The following is a 12311-nucleotide window of genomic DNA, read 5'->3' on the forward strand; positions in this document are numbered from 1 at the left end:
AAGTATTATTACCTGCATCCAAAACTGGGAGCAGTAAAATACCAGGCTGTGCTGCTTCAGATGTCTTCCACAAAGCAGTTTGGGAATCTTGTCTATGGATCTCGGTGGTGAGCAGTACTTTTTCCCATCCAGTCTATCTGCTTCAGTCCAATGGACAGATGACAAAGTGCAGTTTTCCCAATTGTAATAGCATTCTTAAATCTGAATAGAGTTGAGGAGAGAAAAGAAAAAAGGATATGAGCTCATCTGGTCTTACTTCCCAACTGTTTTAGGCTAAGAAGCTTCATCAAAATACTACCCAATACTACATCACCCAAATATTTATCCCAAATGCTTTCATTAGTCTAGTAATGTCTGCAAAAGAAGACTACACTTGAAGTAAAGGGAGAAGACAGGAGAGTCCACAATCACCTATGTCCATTGATCATCAAAAGGAGGTAGGTTTGTTCACTTCACACTTGATCAAATCCTGTAGTGGAGGAGCCAGGTGAGCCTTGCCTCCTCTCCCCCAAGACCGTATCAACCTGACCTGCCGTTACAGGTCCTCTCTACAATAGGTGGCCACCATTATCATTCTAAGCATGTCAGGAAAATACCCTACCCCGCCAGAATTCGAGATAATACATTAATTGCAACCTTGCTGTGCTGTGTAAGTTAATGTCAACGTTTTACCCATTTGTCTACTTCATGGTCTCTTTTGTATATGCAAAGACTGCACGAGCCCTTTTGCCATGGCATTATAGTCACCACAGATAATCATACCTCCAAGCCCTCCCCCAAGTCACAGAACCAGGGGATGGATGAGGTTGGAGGAGACCTCCAGGACTGTCTAGTCCAAACCCTCTGCTCAAACCAGGGTCAAGTACAGCAGGTTCCCCAGGATCACGTAGACTTCTGAGTATCTCCATAGACGGAGACTCCACAGCCTCTCCGGTCAACTTGCTCCAATGTTTGACCATTCACAGTGAAAAATTTCTTCCTGTGTTTAAATGGAATTTCCTGTACTTCAGTTTGTGCCCCTGAGCTTACTCATCTCACAGCTAAACTGTCCCAGCTCTCCCTGCCTCTCCTCGTATCATGCCCCTATTCTCAAAATGGGGTTTCCCAACCTAAGTTTTCTGTACCAACTACAGTTTTACTGTATTTTGATGACAGAACTACATGACTAACAGTGGATATATTTCTCCAGTATTCTTTGCATCATCTGAAAAATAAAGCAGCAAAAATGAAATCACCAAACCTGCTGATTAAGTGTAACTGGGCCACAAACACATTGGAGACCCACTAGATTTAGGTCTTTCTCATCCCACTAAAAGTTACGCTTTCAGCAACAGGACATTTTTAATCTTTTCTGTGTCTCAGCTACATGTAATCCAAGTTTTTATATCAAAACATTGTGTTGCAAAGATTTAATGCTTTAAAAGAAATTAGTTTAATATAGTAATATAGGCCAGACACACAATCCTATTAAAAAAAATACATCAGCTTTGTCTCACAAAGCCTTCTATCATGAAACCATAGTGACTGGCACTAATTATGGTTTTGGTTTTTTTTTTTTTTTTAGCTTTTAAGCCTTCACTGACGGAAGTCCAAGTTAACCTCTACTTTATTTTGTCCTGGGCTAAATCCACAGTGACATCCTTTTTGCCCTTTTAAATTTAGAAACTTTTTGGAAGCCTTCCAGTACTTTGAAATAAACACATTTACAAGATATGCAACAATTAACATGAGTGGTTCTAGAGGCTCCTGAGACAGTTCTGAAGTCCATATGAAGTGATGTCCAGATCTGTTTATATTTTTTTTCATTTAATAGTTAATTTTAGAAATCACTCTTTTACCATCTTTAGCAAAGTGGGTGTGAACTTTCTACTCCAAACAAAAAGCGATATGGGAAAGGAGAAAACACTATAATAAAGTGTGTAAAAAGCAAAATTACATTAAAAAGGCAAAAAAATACATTAGAACAGTACAAGTTTATGCTTAATGACATCTAAGAGAAAGAGCCGACTATGAGACACACTGCAAATGACCATTTCACCCTGCAGATGGTTGCCTGGGAGCCAGAGGACGAGCTGCATTAGATACAAAGATCAGAAGATTGTGATGTTTATGCACCTAAAGTTGCTATCTGTCTGCTTCCCGATTGTAAGTTAGATTACATGTTTCTACTTATTTCTCAAAATGACAAGGTTGAATACTTTTTTACTGCAGTCTTCACAGAAGAACTTAAGATTCTCAACAGTAATGAATTTGTCAGTTTCCAATCCAAGCTTTTGAAGAGAGAAAGTAGAAATAGGATGAAAGGATATTTTTCAAAACAAATTCAAACTGGCAAAACCTGAGGTCTTTTACTATTGAATACTAAGGGAACTAGTTGAAATAGCTCCTGAATCACCTGCAAGGATCTTTTAAAGCTCATGCAAGTCAGAAAAGCTCCCAAAGACATGAAGTGCTACCACAAACAAAACTTAATCCAAAAGAGAAGAAAATGGAGAAATGAGAATTACAGACAAGCAATCCTTACTTCCATGCCAACAGGTTACCAAAACAAGCGATTAAACAATCTATTTGTACACACCTAGAGGACTGGCCAGTCAAGATTTGGCGGGGCGGGGGAGTCACATCAAACTAATCTTAATTTTCCCCTTTGACAAGAAATGGATCTTGACTTCAGTGAGGTTTTTTTTTTTCACACAACATTTTAGAAAACAAGAAAGAGGAAATATGATCTAGGTTATACGCAGATGCAGGAACATCACAGGATGCAAAACTGCACTGGGGGAATAAGTACCAGTGGGTTGCTATGAGAATGGAAGAACATTGGAAACGGGCAGGAATCTGTCCTCAGTCTAGTACGCTTCAGTATTTTCACTGATGGCTTGTAGAGTATACACTTGAAAAATCTTAGCAGGTAACACAGAGCTCTGGGAGGTGTTGCAAGCGAATACTAGAATTTTAATATATCTTCAACTGAAGTGCCACTTTCAATTGAGAGCTTGAACCGTAAGAAAGAAGTTGAGCAATTAAAATTCCAAATTACATTCCCTACAAAGTTCATAGAATGCTACTAATTATTTTTCATGCATATTTAAGTCAGGAATGGTTCAGATGAGTTCCATCCTACCTGAAAACAAGATATGAACAATTGCCAGAATCCGTTCCAGATCAAATTTCTAGAAGTGTAGAATAGATCCACACTGAAACAGCAGAAATGGAATGGGGAAAAATGGATTAGAAGATGCTTCCACATCAGTGAAGCAGCACTGCGGAGGCACATCTGCCCAGATGACCCATCCTCACAGATCTCCTGCTAATCTTCACCAGTTCTGTCCCTCAGGCTCTAGTTCTTCCGTGCTGAACCTCAATGCAGAATAAAAGAATTCTAAAATAATTTTGAGTAAAGCCTATGTAACTGTCCTAATCCCTACGCAAGCTGTTCCGCAAAGAGACATTGCTCAGCCCAGCATTTTTAAAAACACAAGCATTTTTAAAAGTTATCAGGGAAGCAATCATATAGCACTTTTCTCTAATAGCTATGTATACGCTATGGCTTTTCAATAAGCAATTAGTAGAATGCTGAAACCTTAAACCTCCAAACTTTTATCATTTTTTTACCACATGTAGAAATAATTTTTTTTTAATATATCATGATTTTAAACAGTACAAGAGCACCACTACAATCTTCTAGTTATGTTTTTGCTAGGTTTTACTGTCAAAACGTTTAAATGATGAACTCTTTTTTTGAAGATAACTAATTATAATGTGTTCCACTTGGGGAACAAGAGTTCAATAGCCTAGTATCAAGGAAACAAAATGCATTCTCCTACTTTAAGATTAAAAACTAAAATGCAGCCAAAAGAAGTTTCTTCCTTGTACCTGTCAGATCACAAAAACATCCGATACAACAGGATAAGGTTGCCAGAAAACCCTAAGACTTTCAAAAAGATATTATTTCGTATATCTGGCTTAGCTCTGAAGCTGAACCAGAAATGACATCCGAGCTTAGGATAGTAAGCCTTTTTGCCAATGAATTTCTTGTAAAGTCAACAATTATAATTTATTCTGATCCTTTGTGTCACCATATTAGTAGTTATTTTTCAGCAATCCCAGAGCAGCAACAAATAATGCCATAGAAGAGGACTGATATAATTACAGGCTGAAAAAGATAGGCCAGCACCCTTACACTCAAAACTACCCTCTGTGGCTCCTTCATACCCCATATGTTGCTAATAAAACTGTTTGAATCATACCTATGAGACAGTTTTACTGATATTGTATCAGGTCCCTAGGTTCTTTGTATGAGATACGATGTCACTAGCACTATAACTATGCAAATTTTGTGATACAGGATCCCACTGGACACAATATTACATACGTAATTCGCAGTATGAAACTGTGCATTAACAATAATTCTAGTGTTATATAAATGAAACCACTATGTTTATTGAAAAGCTCGCCACACTACAATGAAATCAAATTTAAAAAGCAATAAAGAGCGACTGACATGCTCGTAGTAAAGATGGCAACATTGGTATTTCTCCCCAAACAATGTAAATTTTGCTTTGTGCTCCCTTGACAATGCTTTACAGAAACTTTTAGCACCAATACTAAACAAATGCAACTCCCTCCCCCGGCAATACTAATTAATGACTTCAAATAGGAACTTCTGAGTCCAATTTTTAGAAGCAACCATGTGATTTTCAGCAAGGTCTGAACCATATTCACATGCAAGTGTGAGTCTCAGTTTCTGCTACTAATAAAGGTATAAACGATAAATGACAATGATAAAGACTAAAAACTGCAGCAGTAAAAAAACCGACGGCGTGGGGATATCAACGCACCACGCGCCGAAGCACCTCGGAGGTATCATCTGGTCAGAAAACACCTGTGCTCTAATTCTGCATCTGACTTCAAGTATCTGCACGACCTCGGGCAACCGATGCTTCTTCCCAGCTCGCATCGCGTGCAGTAGCGTTTCTTATCACTTCCTGCGTAAGAATGTGGTCAGTGCTTTATATACATACCTGCAAAAAGGCAGGTCTGAAAGACCTTAAAAATCAGCGCTGCAAGAAGAGACAGAAGAGGTGCAATCAGAAATCTGACAGGACAAGCAGCTTGATACACGTTCCTCTTTTCTGTGTTCCCAGGGATTTCTTCCCTCCTCTATTAACTTATTGGTTTGCCGCAGGTAGGGAATACTGGGGCTTGTAAAAAGCAGTCTGTTTTTGAAATAAATCTGAAAAAAGGTAACAGGCTAGCATGATAAAGTGAGTCTGGTAAAGAGCTAGACTTAGGAGATAAAAGTACACTATTTCACCAAGGTGCCGTGAGAATTAATAAACCAGATAATTTTGTAAACTAAGTTGTACCATAAGTGTGTATAGTAAATTGTCTAATATGTAGAGGGAAAAAACCACAGTATTCCCTTGAAATACTTATAATGCCTTCAACTACAGATAGAACACACAAACGACGCACACCACAACTAGCTAAGGCGGCTCACACCGAGAAGCACTGACTTTAACTAAACGATACAAGGTTTTCCTCGGTGGAAGAAGAACGGAGTTGTAACCAGGCACTCAGGAAGGAAGGTGATGAACCGACTGTTGCCTACAACTTGTGCGCTTCCACTACGGAGGTAGCTTAAGCAGCACCTTTTCCTGAAGTTTTCCCTGACACCACCTTCTGCACAATACAAAAACAATAGTAATTTCATTCTCTATTTAAAAATAAATAAACAGCAGCTTAGGGGGCATCTCACAAGGCAGAAAGTTCACACTCCATCCCATGAACATTCTGCCCTCTGGCATTGCTGCTACGTTTTATCATCATACAATCCAGAAAGAATTATATACCTATTTTCAAAGTTTGAAAAAAATAAGCCCCTCCTCCCTAAATATGGCCCAAAGCTGTTATGAAGCAGCTTATTTTTAGAAAAAGCACTTATGCAGATACTTAATTTTAATTAATAGTCTCACTGACTTCAACATTTGCACAGCGAGACAACTCCACGCTTCAATTAAAGCACGCACATAAATGCTTTGCTGATTCATGGCCAAAAGCATGACAGGAACATCACTATATGAAATGCTCATACAATTTTAAGAAAAAAAAAAACAACAGCAACCTCACCCTCAAACAGAGCATTAGAAACCCTGTAAAACAGCTTGAACACAACTTACAGGTTGCTGAATTCATTGAATGTCTCTTAGCCCTAGCATTCATCTAATGATTTCAGAGCAGGCAAAGAGAACTTTGGGGAAACATCTTAAAGTTGAGACTACGTGTCCCCCAGCTCTCCATCCTTGGTATCTACTACCTGCCAAGATTGGCTTTTCAGGAGTTGAGGATTCGTTACCAGAAAAAGTAGAGGCAGCTACACCTTTGCTTCTGACGGCTTGCTCTCTTTTTCCATTGCTCGCAGAACAGATAGAACAGATTTCTTTCAATAAACAATTAATTACAGCCAGCTCAGTTGCACCACAGATCATTCTCGACATCTTCAGCAGACGTTCACTTCAAGGGAACAGTCATTCTGAGTTGCAACACTGCCTATCATAATATACCTACAACAAATCTAATTTTGAAATAATATGACACAAGAAACACTAGTTAAGTCGTCATTATCTGTGCAACATCACAAAGTGTAAGCTTTAACTTTTGGACAGAATCCTTAAAGATAATCAGTAAAAAATTTGTGTTGAAATGCTCTCTCGTCCTATTTATGAGCAAAATTGTGGCACTTGATGGCACGTGGCTCACTGCTATGAACTGATAATTTTAGAAGTTTAAGCATGAAAACACACCTTCGTTCCAGGACAGCCAAGCAATACTTCAGCAGTAATCGCCCACACGCCTTTATTAAGGCATCGAGAAAATTACAGCTGATAGCAAAACTGAGCTGAACGTATAAATTTGAACATAGTAGCCACCAAGAGTTAAACTGTTTAAAGAAACGCCAAAGATGAGAAGTGGCATCCCAAATAACCCGCCTCCTTTCTCCTTCACCCCGACGAACAACGAGGTGCCATGCAATGAAGCTGTCCGCTGGGCGATGGGGTGGGCAGAAGCCGTAGGAGTTTGCCGCTAGCTGGGTGCTCACCTCCTCGCGATGCTCCTTTGGGTGTCAGTCTCAGCGCGAGCCTCCAACCAGCTCCAGAACAATCACCCCCTCCTCAAACTACAGCGCTGAGCTAAAGACCCTTCCACTTGCAAAACCCGCAATAGTAAGATTCATCAAATGAGGCTTAGCATCACAAAGCTGCGCTCCAAGGTGAGCAGCAAAAAGAGACCGAGTCTTCATCACCTAGAGCAGAACAGGACAGCCCTGATGACAGACAACTCAAGCAACAAAACGGATACAGAAGTACAGGTAGAAAACAAACATCTGAGCCATTTTCTACAGGACCAATTCAGACCCGATTAGCTGCAGCTCAGCGTTAGCCTTGCCAGGCTGCCCTGCGTTAACAAGGCAGCGCACGCAAGCTAAAATAAAGCCAGGCCAAACCTGACTTGGCTCTGCACAGCACCAGCTTGTGCGGCTCTCCAGCCGCTTCGCACCTCATGTACGGAGTACATTATCCGTCCACCTATTGCCGAGACCTAACCTGAGAAGCGACTAGAATCAAAATCAGTTAATTGCTTTCCGTGTTTCACTTAAGCACTAATCAAACATAACACACCAGAAGACTTTCTGAAAATGCATCATTTTTATTCCGACTCCATTAAGCAGTCCAGTACTTTTGAAGGATTAACGAAAAAGCTGTCAAGAAATAATACAGAAGAGGAATGCTGATTCTCGGTGAACATGCCAACACACGATGAAGTGCAGAGATCTTTTTGGTAGTAAAGATTCAAGCCAGGACATTCAAAGAACTACAGGGACACGTGAACTTGCCCACTTGACCCAGAAGCTGAGCTTATCTGATTTTTATGAGACGACATTTTGATAATCCCTCCCTGAATCACAGACTCACACTAACACTCCTCAATTAACAATACAGCGTAGTCATTCTTCTCAAACATTGACAACACTTTTTTTCCACACCAAAGTTTAGTAAAAAACAGAAAAGTCTGCCTAAACATCCAGAACAGAAAACGTTTACCTTAAAATTAATGCCAATTCACTTAAAAGAGAATCGGTCAATGAGTTTATGTACAAACACAAGGATTATTTCCACAAACTTTACTTGTTGAGCAGGACACAATGTTTCGTTTACAACTGTTATTTTTTAATCAGGAACTGAAGACAAGTCCAGGAAGAGCAGAAGTAAATAAGTTTCCAAACAAACAACTTGTATAGATGCTTTTTAACAGGACCGACAAAACATTCCTTAAAGTTGCATTTACAAGCCAAAGCTGACCTCAGGCATCGCATTCAGTATGTATGAGATAACCTAGGTGGATACTGACCTTCATAATACCACAGGAGCAAATTTTGCACAAGGAAGACGTGCTCTTGAGCAAATGTTTTCCAATGTATTAGGCATACGGAAGCTTTTTTCTGCATCAAGAACCACATGTCACATTCCTTAAACTGTTTTTCTTGACCAAATACACTACGGACAACCTACGGAGGATGCCCCTCGTGTTCCTCTTTGAAGTTCTCATTTATGGTTTCCACTAACAATGAAAATATGTGGATTTTTTTCCCCCCCTCAAGAATCACAGCCACATTTAGGATCAGCTTTCCTAAGCTCGTATGCCAAAAAAATACCATAAGTGATTAGAGACTTTCAACACTAACAGAAGCTCCGATAGAGATTTTTATTGACTTTAAATCAAACGCAGATCCAGAGCCCACAGTAATGCAAAAGCAGGGAGAGCAGAGGACGACAAGCAGCAGGAATGGCTGTATAAGATGCATTAGAATCTGATAACAAAACTAGCGACTGGTCTAATTTAAAACACAAATGGAACAAAAACAGTAATTCCATATTTAGCAGGCCTTCCTAGAACTACCTATGCATAAAAGACGGGTAAAATGAAGTGAGATCTATTTGACCGTATATCCCAGCATCAGTCTTTCAGGTGGGGTACTTCACTTGGGACCCCGACAGACCTGCAGCCCCTTCTCTCGAGGGCAGGTAACGTTAACGTCATCACCCCGGGGAGAATCGCCGTCCCGCCAGACACCAGCCTCGCGTACAAACGTACACTCGTACCGTACCACAGTCCATACCTCCTCTCCACATACACACACTCTCAGATCTTTTCACCCGTTCAGGAGCTGCGATAGGCAAAGGGAGGAGAGCTGATCCACAAAAACACACAGTGTTTTCAACCTCCTTCCAATGCTTCACTTTTCCTGCAGCAGCTCTACTGAACCCTTGACCATACCTCAAATCATCGTATTTCTCTAGATATTTCAGTTCTGAAGAGCAACCACTGCCCAACAAACCAAACATACCCCTTCAATGGATCTTAAACTTATTTTAAATGCTTAAAAGACAATGCCTCAGTCTCTTCTTTGGATGCTGTAAAACATTCTTGAGGCTTTATTTGGGAAAGTCTTGCTAGCAGAGGCAACAGGCTCAACAGCATTCAACCTTTCAAACAATTGTGAACATGCCGAAGTCCCAGCCCCACATCCCAAGACCGAAACTGCAAACCATCTCCCTGACTATAATGAGATTAACCAAACGTTTAAGACTGGACACGTTTAATTCTTTGTACTCCACAGATTACAGAACAATTAAGAGGCTGGAAACAGAAAATTGGCTTAAGCTGAAGTTACACAATTGGGTGGGCAGAATGCTTTTGTCCACAAGAAAGCATTTAAATGTCTATCATAACATATTTTAAACAGATTTATATTGGATTAAAAATAGAATTTTAAATAGACTCTTATTGCCATAAAAAGCATGCTTTATATACAGGTAACTAGATCCCCAGATATAAAAAAAACCCCACCCCCCAGATTCCCCATGCAGAACGCTCTTGATCATCTATCTGTCTCAAACTCTTCAAGTTGCAGAGCTTTAGACCACCACAATAACTTAAATAAAATTCAGCATATAACGTGTATAATATTGTCTTTACAGTTAAATACCATGCTGGCAAATGTTTACCAGGTTACACATGCTAAGCAGTTCAAGTGATAATCATAATGATGAATGTGTAAGCTAATGCTCATTCACTTTGATTTATATGAACCATCATATGAAAGTCTCGCGTATCCATTTTAAGTCAGTGGGAAGGATCCTATTCTTCCTGACCTGAATCAGTGTTTGGTCTAAACTTAGGCTTTTTTTTTTTTTTTTTTTTGCATTAAACAGAATCAGTATTCACACATAGTTAAAGATGCCTGGGGTCACACAGTCCTTTGCAATCTCAGCAACTGGCCCTATCATTCCCTGTGATAGTCTCGCTGAAAAAAATAAGATCAACCAAATCTCCCCCTGCCCTTCCAGCTGTGGGAGAAACAGATCAGCCTATTCTTTACTTCAGAAGAAAAGGCCCTGAAAAGGTCAACCTTTCAGATGAAATACAGATCATTAACACTGAATACAGAACTACTTAGATTCTTGCTTTTTGTTCGTATAACTGGGATTCCATTGTACCTATTTCAGGATGCTCTATACTTTTTTATGTATATACACACACACCCCCAAAAACTTGTTTCTGAAACTAATTTATAACGGAAGGCTTGCTTATTGAATCAGAAAGAAGCCACCCAATGTTCAGTTGTTGTTCTTATTCTCAAAGTATCATGCTCATGAGACAAACTGCAATTCATCAAACAAGCTTTGCTGTAGCCTGCCCTGAATGCAAAAAACCCCAAAACAAAACAAAAAACAACAAAACACTAAACCACACTGTATGGATGGGAAAATGTAGGTGCAGAGTGCCAGCTGCCTAACTGGGAAGTGTTGTTTATTTTTACCACCAGCCACAGTTATGCTCGCTGTCCCATTGAGAGAGACAGTCTTCTGAAGACTGTTAATTCTCTTCTAGAATATAAAATCTAGTCCAAAAACTCATATTGCAGCATCTAAGCCTATGCAGTTTCCACACAATGCTCTAAAACGTGTTCACTCTAGGGTTCGGTCTATGCCAACCTAGGCAACAGCCTACCACATCACCCTTACTTCAAACATTCCTTACATATAGAAAAGGACTGATTAGTTAGTTGTATCAGTCCTCATTACAAAATAGCAATACTGACAGATAAAAAAAAATTATGTTATTTGTGGGAAGGATGTGTGGGTTGCAATCATCTTGAATCAGACCAGTCAAGTCATGTTATGCTACCTGATGCTACACTGCCAGGCACCGTAAAAGCAAGCCTGGCCCAGGCTTGCAAGTTCCAAAGTCTACAGAAGCCCCTGCAAATAAAAAAAATAAGAACAAAAGACTGAAATACCAACAGGCTTTAAAAGTTGACACAGAGCTTGCAAAAGGTACCAAAGGATAGTATTTTTACTTAAATTCTTGAATGATCTGAAGATAATCAAATTTTTTCCCTCAATCAAAACCCATTTAAGTAAAACTCATGGCAAACAGCCCAATGTCGTCTTTTTACATTTTGAGACTGTGTACGAATAAAATTACTTCCTTTGCATAGGACGTAATACCTGCCAACTCTCAAAATAAAGAATAGGAGGAGTTTCTCAAGAAAGAAATTCAGGGGCTAGGGGACACAAGCATAACAGTATCATTAAAGAGTACAGACAAAAACATTTTGTCAAGCAAATACAGGGAACTTCCAGAGTTTGGAAAGCACGTTAACATGGAAATAAGCGTCTTCGTATTTTGTTAGTACAAAGATATCACTCGATCAAAGCTTGACTTCCCTGGCTGGAGATAGTTAATCGATGAAAGCAGAGGTTATGAAAAACTGTAATCAAGTTCCATAAAAGTGTACGTGGAAAAGTAGTTATTAGGGTATTAAAAGCTTGGGGGAGGGAGGTTGGGATTGAAGGCTCAGACTAGCAAACTGAAAATATAAAAACTTTGACCCCCTGACCTTATACGCAATGCAACACTTGGAAAAGACAGACACAGCTACAGCCAAGAGGGCAAGAAGAAAAACCACGTTATCAGTAGGCAGCCACAGAGGACGACTGCTACAACTCAAAATTTTATCTTACAATCTTGTGAGAGTGAGTTGTGAAGGGTGTTTTCTCTCCACGTCTCTTGAATGACTGGGATTTAAGGACCCAGTTACTTTTCCGATCTCGGAGACTACCAGCTAAGGTCTGAAACACCGTAAAACATTTCTGTTGGACAGGCTTTCATTCCATACTAAGAAGGTACAATGGAAGGACCTCATCAGAAGTAGGGTCCTCCTCCTCCTCAATAGCGCAGCA

At 39.8% G+C, this 12311-nt stretch overlaps 1 protein-coding gene across 12 annotated transcripts in view; it reads right to left on the reverse strand.

Annotated features, from left to right (window-relative positions):
- QTMAN (queuosine-tRNA mannosyltransferase) overlaps window positions 1-12311 on the reverse strand; it is a 186824-nt gene that overhangs the window by 159344 nt on the left and 15169 nt on the right. For 11 of the 12 annotated variants that reach the window (XR_015698760.1, XM_087731583.1, XM_087731587.1 and 8 more), the window contains one exon: window positions 13-201. The gene's annotated coding sequence lies outside the window, so the exon portion shown is untranslated. Of the gene's footprint in view, window positions 1-12; window positions 202-3124; window positions 3198-12311 lie in introns of all 12 variants that reach the window. The other variant, XM_087731586.1, reaches the window with a different exon arrangement.

Source organism: Nipponia nippon, unplaced genomic scaffold (assembly GCF_047370975.1).
Source record: "Nipponia nippon isolate SJK-2023a ecotype South Korea unplaced genomic scaffold, ASM4737097v1 scaffold_5, whole genome shotgun sequence".
In the NCBI taxonomy this organism is placed as follows: Eukaryota; Metazoa; Chordata; class Aves; order Pelecaniformes; family Threskiornithidae; genus Nipponia; species Nipponia nippon.